A 17,714-nucleotide genomic window follows, 5' to 3' on the forward strand; every position below is an offset into this window, starting at 1 on the left:
GAGGAAAGAAGAATACTTAGAAGCACATTATTTAAATACAGCGTTTTAAACATTATTTTTTTAGAGCAATTAAACGTTTTTAAAGAATACAAAATAAGTAACAAAAAATTTACCAAGTGCGTCACAATAAAAAAGCCACTTATAAAATAGTCTCTTTCAGACTTTCCCATTCCATCTCCTTACACTTCCAGTTAAAAACCACAGATATTAAAGTATTATTTTAAATACTCTTACACGGGGATATAACCATGAGACAAGAAAGCACTTTATTCATGATTTCTGACTTTGGGTTGAACATGCAATACAAAATTAGGTCATTGTCATAATGCTGGCAACATAACATGGAATGATGTTTCGGCGGCAAGTTAATGGTGAGGATCTGCCAAGGCATACCACTGAAATAAAATTTATAGCTAAGTTACAGGTTCCTGAAAAATCTGGAATAATATAGCTAAAAATGGTAGCATTGCTGATTACAAAGATTGACAGCATTTGTCTTTGGATAAACCTATTTCCAGTAGTTCACAATTTTGCCAAACTTTAAATTGTTTTTATAAAAGCTTTCTTTTTAAAGATAGCTTTATATGTCCTCTTTGTTCTGAAAAGGAGCTACTGCATTATAGCATTACATAGTCATGATGGTCTCCATTCCTATGCCACCTTGATTTTTAACATCTGTTGAAGATTGTCATCTATTGCAGAGCCTGAGAAAAATCTATTCTGGATGAATAAGGGATAGAGAGTAGTGTGAGCTCTAAAATTTGTGGTGTATTACAGTTTTAAATACTCAGAATCTGCCTAAGCATATATTTTGTGTGACACATTATTTATTGATAAATGTTATATGTATTTTCCATCACAAGCATAATAGCTGCACTGGAAAAAATACAAAAACAAGTTCTTTGTTATAAGATTTTGAACTCAACAGTGGCAATAATTACTCTAAACAAGTAACAATCATACTTTATGACTTGTTAGTTAGTTTTATCCCCTCTGCTTCATTTCAGATTTACAACAATTTACAAAGCAATTATTAACTGGCTGGTTACAACATGTGTCAAGGGGTTTACACTCAAAAAGCTTGCATGAGATAATTTCCTTTTTGTTCCCTATTTACAGCATCTCTTGAATTTGTTTTATGATGTTTTGTTGTTTATAAGACCTAATTTATTACAGCAGTGAATATCAGAATTTCATTACAGGGATGAAAGCAGTAGAACCTAACAGTTTTATTTATACCAAATCAAGGATGTAATAAACTATTCAAATGAGTTTTCACATTGCTTATGAATTTTGTTAAATTTAAGTGAAATATTATCGTCAGAAATTACATTGATTGTGTCAGTAAGATGTAAGGACGTTTTCATACTTACATCTTAATGAGACTTGATTTTTAAACAAATGCCTAGAAAACATAACAAAAAATAAAAAAAAAAAAATTAGGGGGGGGGAATAGTAATGAAGAAAGAAAAAAAATAACAGTTTATTAACTGAAGCAAAATTATAAGGAACTAGTACTTTCAATTTAAATTGGATTATTTAAGTTTCTATCTTGCCCAAGAACAGCACTGAAATTTTTACTTGTCAAGGTTTCACCTCAAAGTTAGAGGCAGAAAACAATTACCACAGTTTATACTGGCTCTTCCAAATGTGAATACATTTCAAAGTCACAGGTGGCTCAGCCTCAGGTGGTGTTTTGGGATCCCTCCAACTGGCATTTAAATGAATGATTGAACCCAGGATGTCTGTAGCCTTCAGTAGTTCAGTGACTGACAAGCTTTTAAAACCAAGCTGCTACATTTACTGTCTGCTGCTTCTGTTTTGCAAATGGTGTGAGGTCTGCATGGGAGTCACACTCAAGACTTTTCTACCTGCTGAATAAGATTTATTTTGCAACTGACTTTGCAGGATTTTTTTTTTAAGAACTTTGGCTTTTGGAAGTGTGGGGAAATCTTATTTACAATTATTAGCTAGAGATAATGCTCTGTTATATTTTGATGTTTAGTCTTAATATGAAATGTTGATTATAATAGAAATATGATAGGTCAAAAGAGTAAATGAAATTGGAGTTTTGAAATACAACTGCCTAATGTAAATTTTTTTTTTTTTTTTTTTTGGCAACTTAGTAAAAATGAAGACTAAAATGTGTTCCATAAAGTCTAGGTTTTAGCATCATATTTGTACTAATTTTAACATAATGTAAGTTAGCCAACATTAACTATGTGGAAAGTATAAACAGTAGAGACCATAGGCTTTGTTGTTGTTGTTGTTGTTTGTTTTTTTTCCGTAAAATTTAAGTTTCTCACACAGTTGCATGGCTCCAGGAGCTATGGCTTAAAAAGCAGAACTGTAAGCCTTTAAATGTTGACAACTTGGTCATTTTGAGCTTCTTTGTTTTCACAGAGAAAGAAATATTCCCAGAGTCCTCTACCTGTGAACAGCCTTAACCAGATAGCTTTGGGGCCTAGAAGGGATGAGGGTGCAGGAGAAGTAGAAAGGATGGCTCTGGGACAGCTGGGATTAGGAGCTGGGTTTAGGGCTTTCAGAGACAGTGGGAACCTGAGAGCTGAGGTCCAGGATTCAGGTATTAAGAGTTGGGATTACCAGACGTCTCTGGTCATCCTTTCTGGACACCCAATTAGCTCTCCTGTCATTGACAGTATAGAGGTCACTGCTCTAGGTAGCCTTACTTGAGCTGATTTTACCTTGATTTTTCCTCAAATACTAGATCTTTTGGTATTCTTACGAGTATTATGACTTTTGTCATTATGCTCCATGCACAACCTGTTTTAGCTGGTCTGACTTGTGCAAGGGGGTTGGAACAGATGACCTCCAGAGGTCCTTTCCAACCTCAACCATTCTGTGATTCTGTGAACTTACCCCACAGATAAATGCATTTTGCAGATTCACCTCTATGGCCTGAACAGATCTCATAAAATCATTTGGTGTCTGACAGTCATCTACTTGTGACCCCAGACTGAATGGCATCTAGGTCTGGGTGAGGAACCTAAGGCTGATGTTTTGTCTCTGTACTTCAGAATGGGATCCAGGGTCAGTGAAATAAAAGGGGAAATGTTTAAAATGCCCAATTAAGGAGATGGAACAGCTTAGAAGCTTTTCTTGCTCTGCTGATTTTGAAAGGTTCATATCTAGTAAATGCTATTTTAAAATTTCTTCACCATTAATGAGAAATGAAATGCTACATAATTCTCATCAGATATTACTACATCATTCTACTTTTACACCCAAATATGGAACAAATATATTTTCTGAACAAGTTAACATTTGTGTATAGTAAAGGACTATACACCATCTTTAGGGTTTTTGTGCTTCCAAATGTGCTTTTTTTTTTTTTCCTGATAATCACTTTTATCCCTGTAAGCAGTGCATTTTTGTTTGACACAGTTAGCATCCCTTGAGACTAGGAGGGAAGCAGATACCGATCATTCATTTTATGTGTGAGTACTCTGTAATAGCGAGCTATTATGTAGAGGGTAAGGTGCAGCTAGAGTGCCATGACCACTTTAAAAACATTGTTTAAAACTCTGTGGTCAGCTGATCAGGAATTGAACCAATTACCACTTTAAGAGCTACTGTTCAATTTATTTGTCTTCATGCATTTTCCTAGTCTATTATATCAGCTTTAAATTGACACACCCTGGCAACACTCAAGGGCTAGGAATAAATCTATGGTCATTTAATGCATTTCAGTTGATGGGTGATCTCCTGTGATCATCTGGCTGTACACTTGGGTATTTTTTTAGTATGTTGATCAGATCAGACTCATCAGAAGATTTTGGGAGAGCTGCAGTCTGCTCCCAGGGTTCTGGGAGCCCATCAGCTCTTCAGTCTTCCCAACTAAATATGGAAAGTTATTGTTTTACTGAAAGGCTCTTTTTCCTCAATAAATTACTAATTTCCTACTAAAGTTATTTATAATAAAACTTGGTGTGAAAACAAAAAAAAAAGAGAGAGATTTGAAGGCAATTGAAAACAGACTTTGATACCAGTTTCTTTCAGTGGAAAGAATTAAATAATCTATTTAAATCTAATTAAAGTAGTTTAATTCCCTGAAGGCCGTCCTCTAGCTAATGTCTCAAAAGAAGTTGTTTAACTTCCAACATACATTTCCTCTGTGTATACACAGGAACCATATGCACTACAGACCAAAGTTGCTAATGATCTGTTATGCTGTGCTGTGCTGGCTATATTGCCATATATACAGCACACAGTAACAATGCGATGTTTTGGCTGTTTCCTAACAAGTATACAGAAGTATATGACATTTATTTTGCTCATTTTTATTAGTCATCTGAGTTCCTTCTGTGCTACAGTACAATATAAAATCTCTATTTACATACAAAACCACAGAGCGTGAAATAGTAATCTTACTTTTGTTTCTAAATAAGCTATATTATCACTTTTTATTTTCAGTCCTTTTGTCCTATTTCAAAGATATCTCAACAGGCTAAATATTTCCGTAACTATGGCAGTGAGTAGCAGCACAGCTCCATTCCTAAGAATAGACATCTTTTATATTCTTCAAAGTAAATAACTTATACTTGCACATTCTGCAAATGTACTTGCATATTAAGTACAGTAATTATTTTAAAACTGTGATAAGGAAATTATTTGAGCAGCTGTCTCAGCTTTGCTATGAGTTCTGTTTTCCCACAGTGCAACATCTCTGGTAATTTTATATACAAGTTTTTTTTTTTAATTGAGGAAAAATTTTTTTGAGATTCTGTTGTGGCCTAAAATGTCATATAGCACTTTACCTATTCACATCTTTTTTTTACTAAAAATTGCCTATATACAATCAGATCACTATAAATATGTTTAAACACAAGTGTACTCAAGAGAGGTGTAATAACTTGAGGGCAATAGCTGTTGACTTTTTACAAATGATGGAGTTTTTCTGAACATGATACTGGCTGTCTGGCAGCATGCTGGGCAGCACTGAAGCTGCATAATTTAGATAACCCATTTTAATTTTGACAAAAATAAACTTAAAGCTATCCCTCAAAGTGAAGGTTTGAGGGGAGAGATGTACACTAAATTTACACAGATGGCCTTTTTAAATTGAAAATTAAGGTCCAGTGTCTTTCAACTGACTTTTTATGTGCTTGCTGATGCACAGTATCGACTGCTGATATTACTTCTCTTGTGAAGCTATAAAATGGAGAGCAAAACAAAAAGCATGCAATTCCTCACGTGTCTGAAAGAACAAATGCAATGTGCTCTCTGCACAAATGTTTTTAAACACGTGTGGTGATGAGTCAGTTGCCTGTTTGCCTACCAGACCCTACAGACCCCTTCTAACTAGGTTTAGTTCCACAGCTGCTTCAGGTGGTCCAGAATTCACCACTTCAGGTCTGCTTCAAGGGTTGATACTCCTAAATGGATTAAGGTCTTTTTAGATATGCCAGAGACATATTTAGTCTATGAAAGCAATCCCTTGGTGGTCTTGCTCTGTCACACAGTGGAATCAATATAAAAGCACACTCTTACTGCTGGAGCCAGCCCATTGCTTTGCCTTTCAGATTAACTGGAAAAGTTAACCTGACTGGGTATTTTACACCAGTCATTGATCTGAGTGTATTACTGAGACATGGCTGTAGTTTAAAGACGCATCTATGACTCACTTGGTGAGTGTGTACTCATAAGCAGTTTCATGGGCTTGTCTTACTGCTAACTGTTGTTAGGGTGCAGGTTTTTCACCAGTGACAGATCAGAAGCAATGGTTTGGATGTAGGTGATAAAATTCATGCAGAGAGATTTGAATCCTATAGCACTGCTCCCAGTTTCTCAGCAGCAGAAATAGCTAGGTCAGCAAGAACTTGGCTATGGTATTACACATTAAACCGTACAAACCTCTTCACCTTGGAGGGACCCGCAGACCCTCCAATGCATCTGTCATTTCATTTTAGAACTGGTACAAAGGTACAAATTTTGCCAATCTCATCAATGGCAATAAAGATTGAATATTGGACTCTGTGAAGAGGCTGCATTTTCATGGCCTTAAAATAAAATTGCATCTACTTTTATATAAAGTAGATATGAAAAGTGTATGTAAATACTTGTTTTCTTCATACAAGAATTACTTTGTAATGATGACAAAAATGACATGCAAGATGTCGTTGTGTGCTGCATCATGTATACTTGTGGTTTGTTTTTTTAGCCATCAATTTGAGGAAAGAAAAGGAAAATATTGGAGTTATAGACATGAGACTGGAAGCAAGGAGATACGAGGTGTTTATTTTGGCTTCTTGAAGAACTTGGGAGGGTTGTTTATTTTGTTCTGTTTTGCTTGTGTATTTTTTGAAGTGGTAGGTGGAGGGGGAAGGTTTTGGTGACATTTTTAAAATTGTATCTTTTTTTTTTTTATATATAGCAAAGGTCAGTATAGCCAATTCTGATGATGCCTAGTTATGGTTGCTCAGGAAAACATAAAAGAAAAAGCACAAATACAGAGTAATCTTTCCTCTATTGTGTTCTTTCAGCTTCCAGCAGTCAAAAATTGAATCTTTTCAAGGCTACATCTACACCATCCTGCCTTTATACCCTGTTGTAGATTTGTTTTCTACTCAGCTTGTCAATTGTTGTTGTTTTTTGTTTGTTTGTTTTTGGAACGTTAGTTAAGTTTTTGGCAATGAGTTTGACTGTTTAAGTACACACTGTGTGTAAAAAGAGGAAGTGGCCTTTTTATTTTTGTTTTTGTTTTAAACCAGCTGCTTAAGACTTCATGAGCGCCCTCATCTTAATGCATAGTTAAAAGCAATGGATAGTTTCACACCATTCAGCACACTTACATTCTTCTGGATTTGTTTCTTTTCTGTGCCCCTCATCTTTTCATGTACAGAAACTATGAGGTACCTCTGATTATCCCAGTGACATACTATCCTTTGCACTTCTTTCAGTATTTTCTCTAGTTTACCTCTTATTTTCTTTTAAGGATAAAATGGCTAGGACAGCATATGATAGACTCGTCTCAGTAGAAGCAGCAGCATACTTCTGAAATGGATCTTGTGATATTTTCTGTTTTAGTGTCAGGATTTATTCTATTACTGTCTAGCATTCTTCCTGCTTGCACTAATCTGATGTTTTCAGAATGCCATTTGTTTAAAAAAATAAAATAATCCCTGGCATCTATCTTAAATGATAATAACTAATTTAGCACTATTTACTTTCAGTATTATAATGTCTATCAATACTTTAGTTTAATTATTGTCATGTTCATTATTTTGCATTTATCAATACTCATTTTTTTCTGTCATTTTTATTTCTAATCTTTCAGTATAATGAGATCTTTCATCAATTTTTTGCAATAACCTTTAGATTTTATTGTGCTGAATAACTTTCAATAAAATGCTGTCATTTCAGTATTCATTTTTTTAGATAATTTATAGATACCATGAGCAAAACAGATTTTTTTTTTTTTTTGAATCACCACAATACACTCCCTCGGGGGAAAAGCAAAGAAACCCACTATTCCTAATATTCTTTCTCTTATAATCAATTACAGAACTATTAAGCAATAAGGTGATCTCTCTTGCCTTCTGACAACTTTTGCTGTGACTGATGAGAGTTTGGATATCCATCTGTGGAGGTCCATAAACAAAAAGGCGTTTCATTTGCTCTGTGCCATATTATACACCTGTTCAAAAATTGGCTGTGTGAAGGATAAAGATGCATGCATCCATAGATGTATTCCTGATGTTTTGAAAGGTTTAAAGTGTCATAAAGGCAAGGAATAATATGACCAAATGTCACTAGGATAAGAGATTTTAAAAAGAAAAATTAAGTTAAAATATAAATTCTTTAAATATGATAGGTTGACTAGGAAAAGTCTGCTAGAGAAAAACAATAACTTTAGTTAATTGTGGTTTTGGTTCAGCCTCAATGATGAAGCAAAGGCAACAACTTATAAACAATTTGTGTATAGAAATTAGAGAAAGTTGCAGAAGACAGATTAATAGCAATTAAAGTTGGCAAAATAAAAATTTCACATTTAATTGAATTCATAGTAGTAACACAAATATGTGACCAGCAATGCAATGATAGTATGAATGAGTTTGAGAAACATTAGAAATAAAAGCAACCCTGAAAAAGATATAAACTTCAGTCCCTAGAGATGGTAACTTTATGGTTAATGATACAGAAGAGGCAGAACGTTTCCATAAATACCAGTTGTGTAGCTGGAAAACTGTAGGATGATGTACTTGCATCTTACAGGAATTATGCAATACTTTGCAGCACAGTAATGTTGATTTTAAGAAAACCTGTTCAGAAAAAAATTGGGATACTAGAGAAAAAGTCATGGTATGCTAGTCTTAGTTTAAGGTAAAGTGGAGCTAATGAAGGCTGATTTTTAATGACTTCATGTCTCGTATTTAGATTTTGTGGGGTCATAATGTGTTCTCTGACTGAAACTTCTATGTGTTTCAAATATTCACAACATCTGCAAATTGTGGATTTTTTTGGTTGAGGCTTGACCTTATGTTGACATTTGTCCTTCAGTAAGGGCATTGATAGTATCTTCCTCACCCTTCTGGATGACCACTTTCATGGGCAGGACTCACTTCTTTAGGACTACTGGACATATGACAGATATAGTTGGAATTAACCAATGAGTCAAAAGTTAATTGGTTTGGAAATACAAGGAGTCAATTAAAAATGTGGCCATTGAAAAGAAAAACTTGCACTAGCAGAATGACCCAGGTAATTGCATGGTGACCAGCCTGACAGAAGTCATTCATAGAATAATTGGGAAAGATTGCAACTAATGAAAAATTGAGAAAGGTATTTAACCTCTAGTTTTATGTTTTGATGGCTTTATAAAAATAAATTTGTCCACAAATCTGATTTCACGTTCAATGAGAAATTTTGCTGATAAAATTGTGTTAGATACTTTTTTTTAGTGACACCTGACATTCCCATAAGAATATATCACTTGCACAATGTTAGTGACATGGGTAGAAATCTTTTCTAATAAGAAAGTTTCTGTAAATAGGTGTCTGTAGCAGTTTTCTTACAGAGTTGGTATATGAAACACCTTTGTTTGTCAGTCCTGGTCTTTATACCAGATTTTGAAGATGGAGATTTGCTTCTGGTATTAGATTATTTCATTTCAACATATTCCTCTCTCAACAAAGCAGGTTCCTCTGAGTGAGACCTACAGAGGGGTACAGGTGTCTCAATACTCAGACCTTATACTGAGTAGGTGAAGAGACTTCCAGGATGAGGGTGGTGCCCCACAGTGCATGCCCAGCCATCAGCCTGCTTATGTTAAGAAGTAAAATATACTGAGAAAAAGGATGTATTTTATATGCTGCCTCCCAGATAGGTTTAGCCACTTAGTAAATAACTCCTTAAACTTTCTTAAACTACATATCTCCAGCTAAAGTAAGCTAGGAAAGGATTTTAACAGGAGATGAATCACTCTCTGGAGTTGCCTATAGAGTGACTGCAAAAGGGAAACCACTGGTGACTTAGATTTAAACAAAATGAAAGTCTCATAGGTAACTAAGCCCTTTTAGGGAAAGTTTCTGTGAAACATAATCTTTCTGAAGAGTCATACCAAGTGTGTTGATCACCTCTAAAGTGTGGTGATTGGTTTTGTTCAGAGATAGCTAGAGGAGTAAGGTAGTCTGGTACCAGGTGCTATAAATGGGAGTCAATTGGGGGTGATGGGGCAGAATATCCCTTGTGAATGGGATGGGAGATCATTCAGAAGGGAAGGGTAAGGATGGTTGCAGAAGTTGTGAAAGCCATCTTTAAGAAAAATATCTCGTATTTCATATGTAAGTGACTTTGGTACAGTTACTCTGCCTGCTTACTTGCTGTTTTATCTATTTGAAAACTCTTTGATGTATGCAGTTTATGAACTAGGGAGTTACAGCACTATTGAAAATCTGAGATTCTAGGGCCAGAATTGAGGAAGGGAGACATTTTTGGAAGCTGGGAGTGTGGCAAGCTAGGCAGGATCTGTGACTATTTCTCATTAAGGTATGTGGCTACATTTCTGCTTATATTGGATACTTACCACAGAGTGACTGCAAACAGTGAAAAGGCTTTATTTTTGGAATTATCCTTCAGACTGTTTTTTCCACTCTTACGTACTTTGTTAAAATGCAAAAGAAGAATTTTGAACAGTAGTTGGCCCAGGGCTGTTAATTAGGCTGTTAGGTTAGCGTTGAATGTATGGACATTCACTGTCCAGGAATAGTCAGTGAGAAAACTGGCAGGGAAATGTGGACAGAGGGTAATTTTGTCCAGCTAGCAAGGGTTTTAAAAGGTCATAGAAAGCTTTGCAGGAAAAAAAAAATATCTTAGAGTGACAATTAACAGTTGGCCATTGTTTACCTACTTGCTTTATATGATTGTTACTTTAGAGGAAGTGAATAAATAGTGCTTTGTTCTAAAGACAATATTTCTGAGTTGATTTAACCTAGTCATGAAGCCCTAATATGTAGGATTTCCTTAGGTGTCATTCACACATGGGCCACCAAGTTGAAACGGATGGGGAAAAGTGATCAAGGGGTGCAGAATAACAGTAGATACAGCAGGTTCAGGAAACAAGAACTATTATCTCAGAATGACTAAGAAAATCCTCTCAATATTAAAAAAAGAGCAATTACATATGTAAAGTGGTGATAATTAACATGATAGTCAGGCATAATCTCTGCCCAGTCATTATACTTAAAATGATCAGTTGAAAATCAGTGCAAGGAACCAATGCTAAAATGAACAAAGATTTTGCTCTGATTTTAATTGAGATTTCTGTCTCTAAACACATAAGAAAGACAGATGGTGCCTTGGGTATTGGCTAGTCTACACTTTTCTGAGTATCTTTCTATGAAAAGCACTTATGTCAGCCTATAAAACAAATTGCATCCAGGGTAGAAGCTTGGATGCAAAACTCCAAGTGGATACAGTTAAAAACAGAGGTGATGTAAAGCTCTGAAATTATTTTGTGTAATGGGAATCCTGAAATCTGCTTGACTATGGCATTTTCAATGTGGTATACTGATTCATATCATAAAACAGTATGAGTCCCAGATATGCTATTGCATACCTGCATGAAAATGTAGTTTTGCCTTGTCCATCTGTCTCTGTGTGAATATGTTGCAGTGTATTTAAGAGATCTCCACTTTAATTTGATTAATTAGTCATCACTCAGAGCTCAACTTTTTGCATGGTCAGAAATCATGTTTTTGGTTGGAATGCAAAAGCCTATTTTGGTTCAATGTGCAATCATATATTGCAATATCACTTAATAATTTCTCATGTTTCACATGTCAAAGTAAACAGTTATCTGAATCAAATTCTTACAATTTAAAATGTCAAACAAAATATGAATGGATTTCATTTTCTTCCAAACTCCAGGCTGTTTTTATGTAAATTACTGTGTCCAGGGGCCATAGCAGAATAGAACATTATAGAGTATAATAGCTCAGTTAGAAGGGCCCTCCAAAGATCATAGAATCATTAAGGTTGGAAAAGACCTCCAAGATCATTTGGTCCAACCATCACCCTACCACCAGTATCACCCACTAAGCCATGTCCCTAAGCACCACATCCAACCTTTCCTTAAACACCCCCAGGGACGGTGACTCCACCACCTCCCTGTGGAACCCATTCCAATGTCAGACTACTCTTTCTGAGAAGAAATGTCTCCTAATTTCTAACCTAAACCCCCCCTGGCTCAGCTTGAGTACATTCTCTCTAGTCCTGTCACTGGTTATCTGCAAGACGAGGCTGACCCCCACTCCCCACACCTTCCTTTCAGGTAGTTGCAGAGAGCAATAAGGTCTTTCCTGAGCCTCCTCTTCTCCAGACTAAACAACCTCAGTTCCCTCAGTCGCTCCTCATAGGACTTGTGTTCCAGGTCCTTCACCAGCTTTGTAGCCCTTCTCTGGTCATGTTCCAGGGCCTTAATGTCCTTCTTGTAGTGAGGGGCCCAAAACCGAACACAGTACTCGAGGGGCGGCCTCAGCAGAGCAGAATACAAGGGGACGGTCACCTCCCTGGTCCTGCAGGCTACACTATTCCTGATACAAGCAATCATCTAGTCCAACTGCCTGACCACTTCAGGGCTAACCTGACGTATATTATTGCATATTCACGAGGGGATTATCCAAATGCCTCTTGAGCACGGACGGGCATGGGGCATCAACCACCTCTCTGAGAAGCCTGTTCCAATGTTTATCCACCCTCATACAGAAATTCTTCCTGATATCCAGTTTGAACTTCCCTGATGCAGCTTTGTGCCATTCCCTCACATCCTGCCATCAGTTACCAGGGAGGCCAGGAGATTATCTGTGGTTGCAGCATTTATGAAAAATATAAATGCTTTAAGTTTTATTTAAATCTGAAAGAGAATTAGCTTTTAAATCAAGCGTAGCATGAAGATTTTAAATTCATTTAGTTATGAAGAAATGAATTATTGAGTATATGAAAAAACAATAACTGTTTATATCCTTTTTATATTTCCGTTTTCAGTACGATGGAAGTATTTCATAGGAGACTGTTTGTGACAACTGGTAAACTCCATATAAAAATTACACATTGCCATTAATATATTAAGCACTGCATGTTCCTTATTTCAAATGGAAATGTAGATGAATTATTACAGCACACACATTTTAAATGGAATATTAATAGGTTTAATTTCATTGAGATTGACAGAATAAATATGGTCCAAATTCCCATTTGAATTTTTGCTCATTGCTATCAAAAATACTACTAGAAATGTCACAATACTACAAAGAAGTTGTGAGAAGGCCAGCATGACAACACCACCTTTTGATGTATGTTCGCTGAGAAATAGTTGGCCCTAAGTGTAAAATTTCCAAATTAAAATAAATAAATAAATAAATAAAAAATAAAGAAGTAGAGTCCTTGTCATATTGTCATATTTCGTGAGCAAGGTTGGGCGTACTGGGGGAGGGTTAGAGCAGCAGGGAAAGCAACAAGTCATGAATAAGCACAGCTGGCAGGAAAGATCAAATACACAATAGAAGATATGAGACGACTCGGAGAAAAAGCCCTTAAATTGCATTTTTATTTTTTTTTCCATAGACATCAATATTAAATGGAATCAGATCAGTTTTACTCTGAAGAAAATTTTTTAGTGAAATCAGAGCATGTCATGAGAAATGAGATGGGAGTTTAGTATTGAATAAAGCTTTCAGTGGGACCAAAGTCAGTCATGTATGCAAATAATTTATAGTTTGTTGAAGTTAGAAAATAAACTTGAATTTTATCCACCACAATGCTATTACCTCATTTTATTTTTTAGTTACTTATCTCACAATGTGTTAACCCTCCAAAAATTAACATTTTAAACAGCATTAATAGATCTGGGTGAGGGACTGCTAATAGCTGTCCAAGAATACAAAAAATAAAAAAAACAACAAAAAAAAAAAAACCACTGCTGAAAACATTTCGTTCTTGAGGAATGGTGCTAGCCTTGTGAGCACACATTTATATAGAGCTGCATGCACTCACACACACAAATACAAAGGCTCCTGCAAAATACAAAGTCCCATGAGCTTGTCTTGGCTCTTGACTCCAGGACTTATGTGCAGACTTAGCCACTGCAAATGCGTTAATTACTCTGAGATAGCTCATCATCAACTATCCACTCCAGAGAACTTCTGTTGATAATCTGGATGTACATGTATAAGATTAAGTACATACAATTATGTACTTAAATATCATCATTGTAATTATCTCAACTTGGACAGAACCATAATTTAAGAAAATAATCATCAAGTAAATGTTCAGAGCCAAAATTTGTTCCAGGAAATACTAATTGTGAATCTGATATGTAAGCAGTTGTATAAGTACTTTAGGAAATGGTGTTCAAGTATTTTTGCTGATTTAGCTATTGAGAAAAACTAGATGATTTATTTCTTACGAACTAATGGAACATTTACAAGTGAAAAGGTAGATTTGGGGTCTCTCAGTGCTATCAGGTTTTAGTGCCCCATTATAGCCCCCATCCTGCAGGGAAGATTGAAATTTATGCTATTGCTCTTCTGTCCTGTTCAAGCTAGTCAACACTATAACCTTGGATGCAAGATCAGAGACAGCAAAAGAAACATAACCCCAAAGGTGCTGATGCTGTAACCTTGTAAAAAGGGCACATTTCTATGGGAACAATTCCCAACTTAGAGTACCTGTTCCCAAGGCTGTTTCTGTATTTTTTCTGATGACACAGAGAAGCTATACATGCAATCCCTGTAATGAGGAGCAGAGCCTGTGTCTTTGTTTTCAGAGGTGTACTTTCATTAAGAGTTCTATGACTCTGATGATCTTACTATGCAGGCTGATGATTTTACAGTGATATGTTCAACATGTTTGTTTTTGATGTCTGATTCTGTTCAACATCTTCATCAATGACCTTGATGAGGGAATAGTCTCCACCCTCAGCAAGTACACCGATGACACAAAGCTGGGAGGAGTGGCTGACACGCCAGAAGGCTGTGCTGCCATTCAGCGATTCAGCGAGAGCTGGACAGGCTGGAGAGATGGGCAGGAAGAAACCAAATGAGGTTTAATAAGAGCAAGTGTAGAGTCCTGCACCTGGGAAGGAACAACCACACGTATCAGTACAGGCTAGGGTGTGACCTGCTGGAGAGGAGCTCTGAGGAGAAGACCTGGGGGTCCTGATAGACGACAGGTTAACCATGAGCCAGCAGTGTGCCCTGGTGGCCAAGAAGGCCAATGGGATCCTGGCGTGCATTAAAAGGAGCGTGGCCAGAAGGTCAAGGGAGGTGATCCTCCCCCTCTACTCTGCCCTGGTCAGGCCTCACCTGGAGTACTGTGTCCAGTTCTGGGCTCCCCAGTACAAAAAAAGACAGGGATCTCCTGGAAAGAGTCCAGCAGAGGGCCACAAAGAAGGTACGGGGCCTGGAGCATCTTCCCTATGAGGAAAGGCTGAGAGACCTGGGTCTGTTCAGCCTTGAGAAAAGAAGACTGAGAGGGGATCTCATCAATGTGTATGAATACCTGAGGTGTGGGAGACAGAGGGATTTGGCCAACCTCTTTTCAGTGGTTTGTGGGGAAAGGACAAGGGGCAATGGCCACAAAATGGAGCACAGGAAGTTCCGCGCCAACATGAGAAAGAACTTCTTCACAGTGAGGGTGAGGGAACACTGGAACAGGCTGCCCAGGGAGGTTGTGGAGTCTCCTTCTCTGGAGGTATTCAAGGCCCGTCTGGATGCCTACCTGGGCAGCCTGCTCTAAGGAACCTGCTTTGGCAGGGGAGTTGGACCCGATGATCTCTCGAGGTCCCTTCCTATCCCTACAATTCTGTGATTCTGTGATATCTGTTTTATGGTAAGATTTATTTGTTTAATTCTATTAACAAAAAAATGGAAAAAAATCTCAAAACCCTAATGCTAATGAAATCTACTTACCTATGGGATGTGACAGGATTACATGGTGTTCAGAAACTTTGTCACTGGGGAAGAAGAGGAGGTGGCAATCAGGTAGTCAGTTGTCCGGGATATTTATTTGTAAAAGGTTGTTCAGTACTTGGGTCCAGAGTAGAGCATCCTTTGATTATTGCTTGTTCCAAGTTGAACTCAAGGAGCAGGAATTTTTGACAAAGGTAAATGGAAAAGATTTTTTTTTTTAACTAAGTTATGTGTTTGCAGTTCTAGACATTAAAGGATATATAATGGAATGACAAGTAGCTCAGAAGTTTTAATGAGTCATATGGAAGGTGGGTATTGCCTGCTCACCTTTCCTTGCATCTTTTCAGAATAATTACAAATAAGCAACTTTTAACATTACAAATTGCTTGAGAGACTTTTCTAGGCAACTGTAGACAGGGGAGATCATGGGTGTAAAAGTTTAAAATGAAGGTGGAAGAGAAATGCTTTTAATGTCAAAGAATATTGGAATGACTTTACTGTGCAATGAATAGGATGAAAGGCAAAGCAGTCTTTGTTCACACCTGCCAAAGGAAAGGAAAACAGCAGGATATAGTTGCTGTAGATTCTTTTTAAAAAATAAGTCTGCATCATAACACTGATGTAGGAAATCAGAAAATGAATATGAGTACTTGTCAGCAGAAAAAGCACTTAATAACGGTGCAGATTACCTTGACTGGGAGAACAAGGGATGGACCTCTCTTGTGAAGCCACTGAAGAACTTGGGTGTTCACATGATTCTCCTTATGAATCTCTTGGTTTTCATTTGAACTCTTTCCCATCCTGGGAATGACAATTTGGCTACAAGGTCTTATCAGAAATTCATTGATTTTCTCTGTTGTGTTTCCATGTATATTTATTCTTAACCTGGTCCTCCATAGAAGTCTTTTGCTTTTTTGAAGAAAAATAGAGGATTTTAAAAGTGTGTCTCAGACTAGGTTCTCATAGTATTTTTGGAACAGAGAGAGATAAAGGTGCCCATGGGCAGCTGTCATAATATTGTTAAACATCCCAAAACTCAGGGATCTATTATGATAATAGAAAAACATATTCTTCATGATATGAACGATTGCACATTACACTCAGAGAAGCAGTCAACATTACGAAGAACAGATCTACAGATCAAGACAAGATCCCCTGCAAAGTGTTATATATATTTAGAGCTAACTTTTCGTGGAGCATTACTAGTTGAATTATAATAAGAGAAGCAATTTATTTTCTTCAAGGTTAAGTTAGACAAGATGGAGCCTGCATTGACATAAAGCACTGATGTTAATAAAAAGCACACTTTTTGCCTTGTTACTTTAATAGGGTTTGCTTGGGGTTTTGCTCCTTTTGTAAAACTGCCAGTTAAATTTATACATTCTAGGGCCATAAATATAAATTAATGAACAACTGAACAGTCTCTCTTCCTGTTGAAAAGCATGCTTTGAAGATTATATCCTCAGGAGATTTCCAAAAGTGCTGTTAATGGCATTTCATGTTCATTAAGTTCACGTGACTGGAGTTAGGAACAGGCTCCTACCTCCTCCCTTCCTGAAAAGGTCCATGGGAAGAAATGGGTACTTTATAGGAAAGGGACTATAACCCCTTCCCCCCACCCCCTTTTTTTTTCTTTTGTTTCTTTTTATTATTATTATTTATTTATTTTTATTCCTGTAGTTGTCTGTATAGTTCCTTTTTTAAAAGACGTAAATCTTGAACTGGCAGAGACAGTGGCACACTAGCCCTCAAATTGTAGGATGACACTTACCAAAGAGTTGTAGGATGACTCTTAAGCCAAGAGATGTAGGAAAAATCTTCTAGAAAATGGCTGGTCAATACATTTACGCAATGACTCTTTGCAAGTCAAACTTCTTTCTACCTTTCAACAAAATAATATTCTAAACTTAAGACTGCATCATTGTATACAGGCTTAAAGAACTGTCAAATCAGCGTGTTTTTCATTAATGTAATTACTATATTTTGTTATTTATTTTTCAATACATAACTGTCCAAATTATACAAATATCCCAAAGAAGTGAATAATGTGAAAATATTATTTTTCTTCATGTACAGCAATGTTTACAGTTGTAGATATTTTTAAATTGTGTTTCAGAAACAGCGTATTATTGAACCATACAATTATAAAGATTATCTTCTTAACTAAATTCCAACCTTGATTAAATATTGAAAGTTTACTCTTAATAAATATATATATTTATTTCTTTTTTTAGTGTGATAAATACACATTGTAGTATATTAGTTTTCTCGGTGATCCGTTTATCA

General features: G+C 36.4%; 1 protein-coding gene across 7 annotated transcripts in view; it reads left to right on the forward strand.

Moving 5' to 3' along the window:
- KHDRBS2 (KH RNA binding domain containing, signal transduction associated 2) overlaps positions 1-17,714 on the forward strand; it is a 378,776-nt gene that overhangs the window by 174,023 nt on the left and 187,039 nt on the right. The window lies entirely within an intron of this gene.

This window comes from Anser brachyrhynchus, assembly GCF_964034855.1.
Source record: "Anser brachyrhynchus genome assembly, chromosome: 3".
NCBI classification, from domain to species: Eukaryota; Metazoa; Chordata; class Aves; order Anseriformes; family Anatidae; genus Anser; species Anser brachyrhynchus.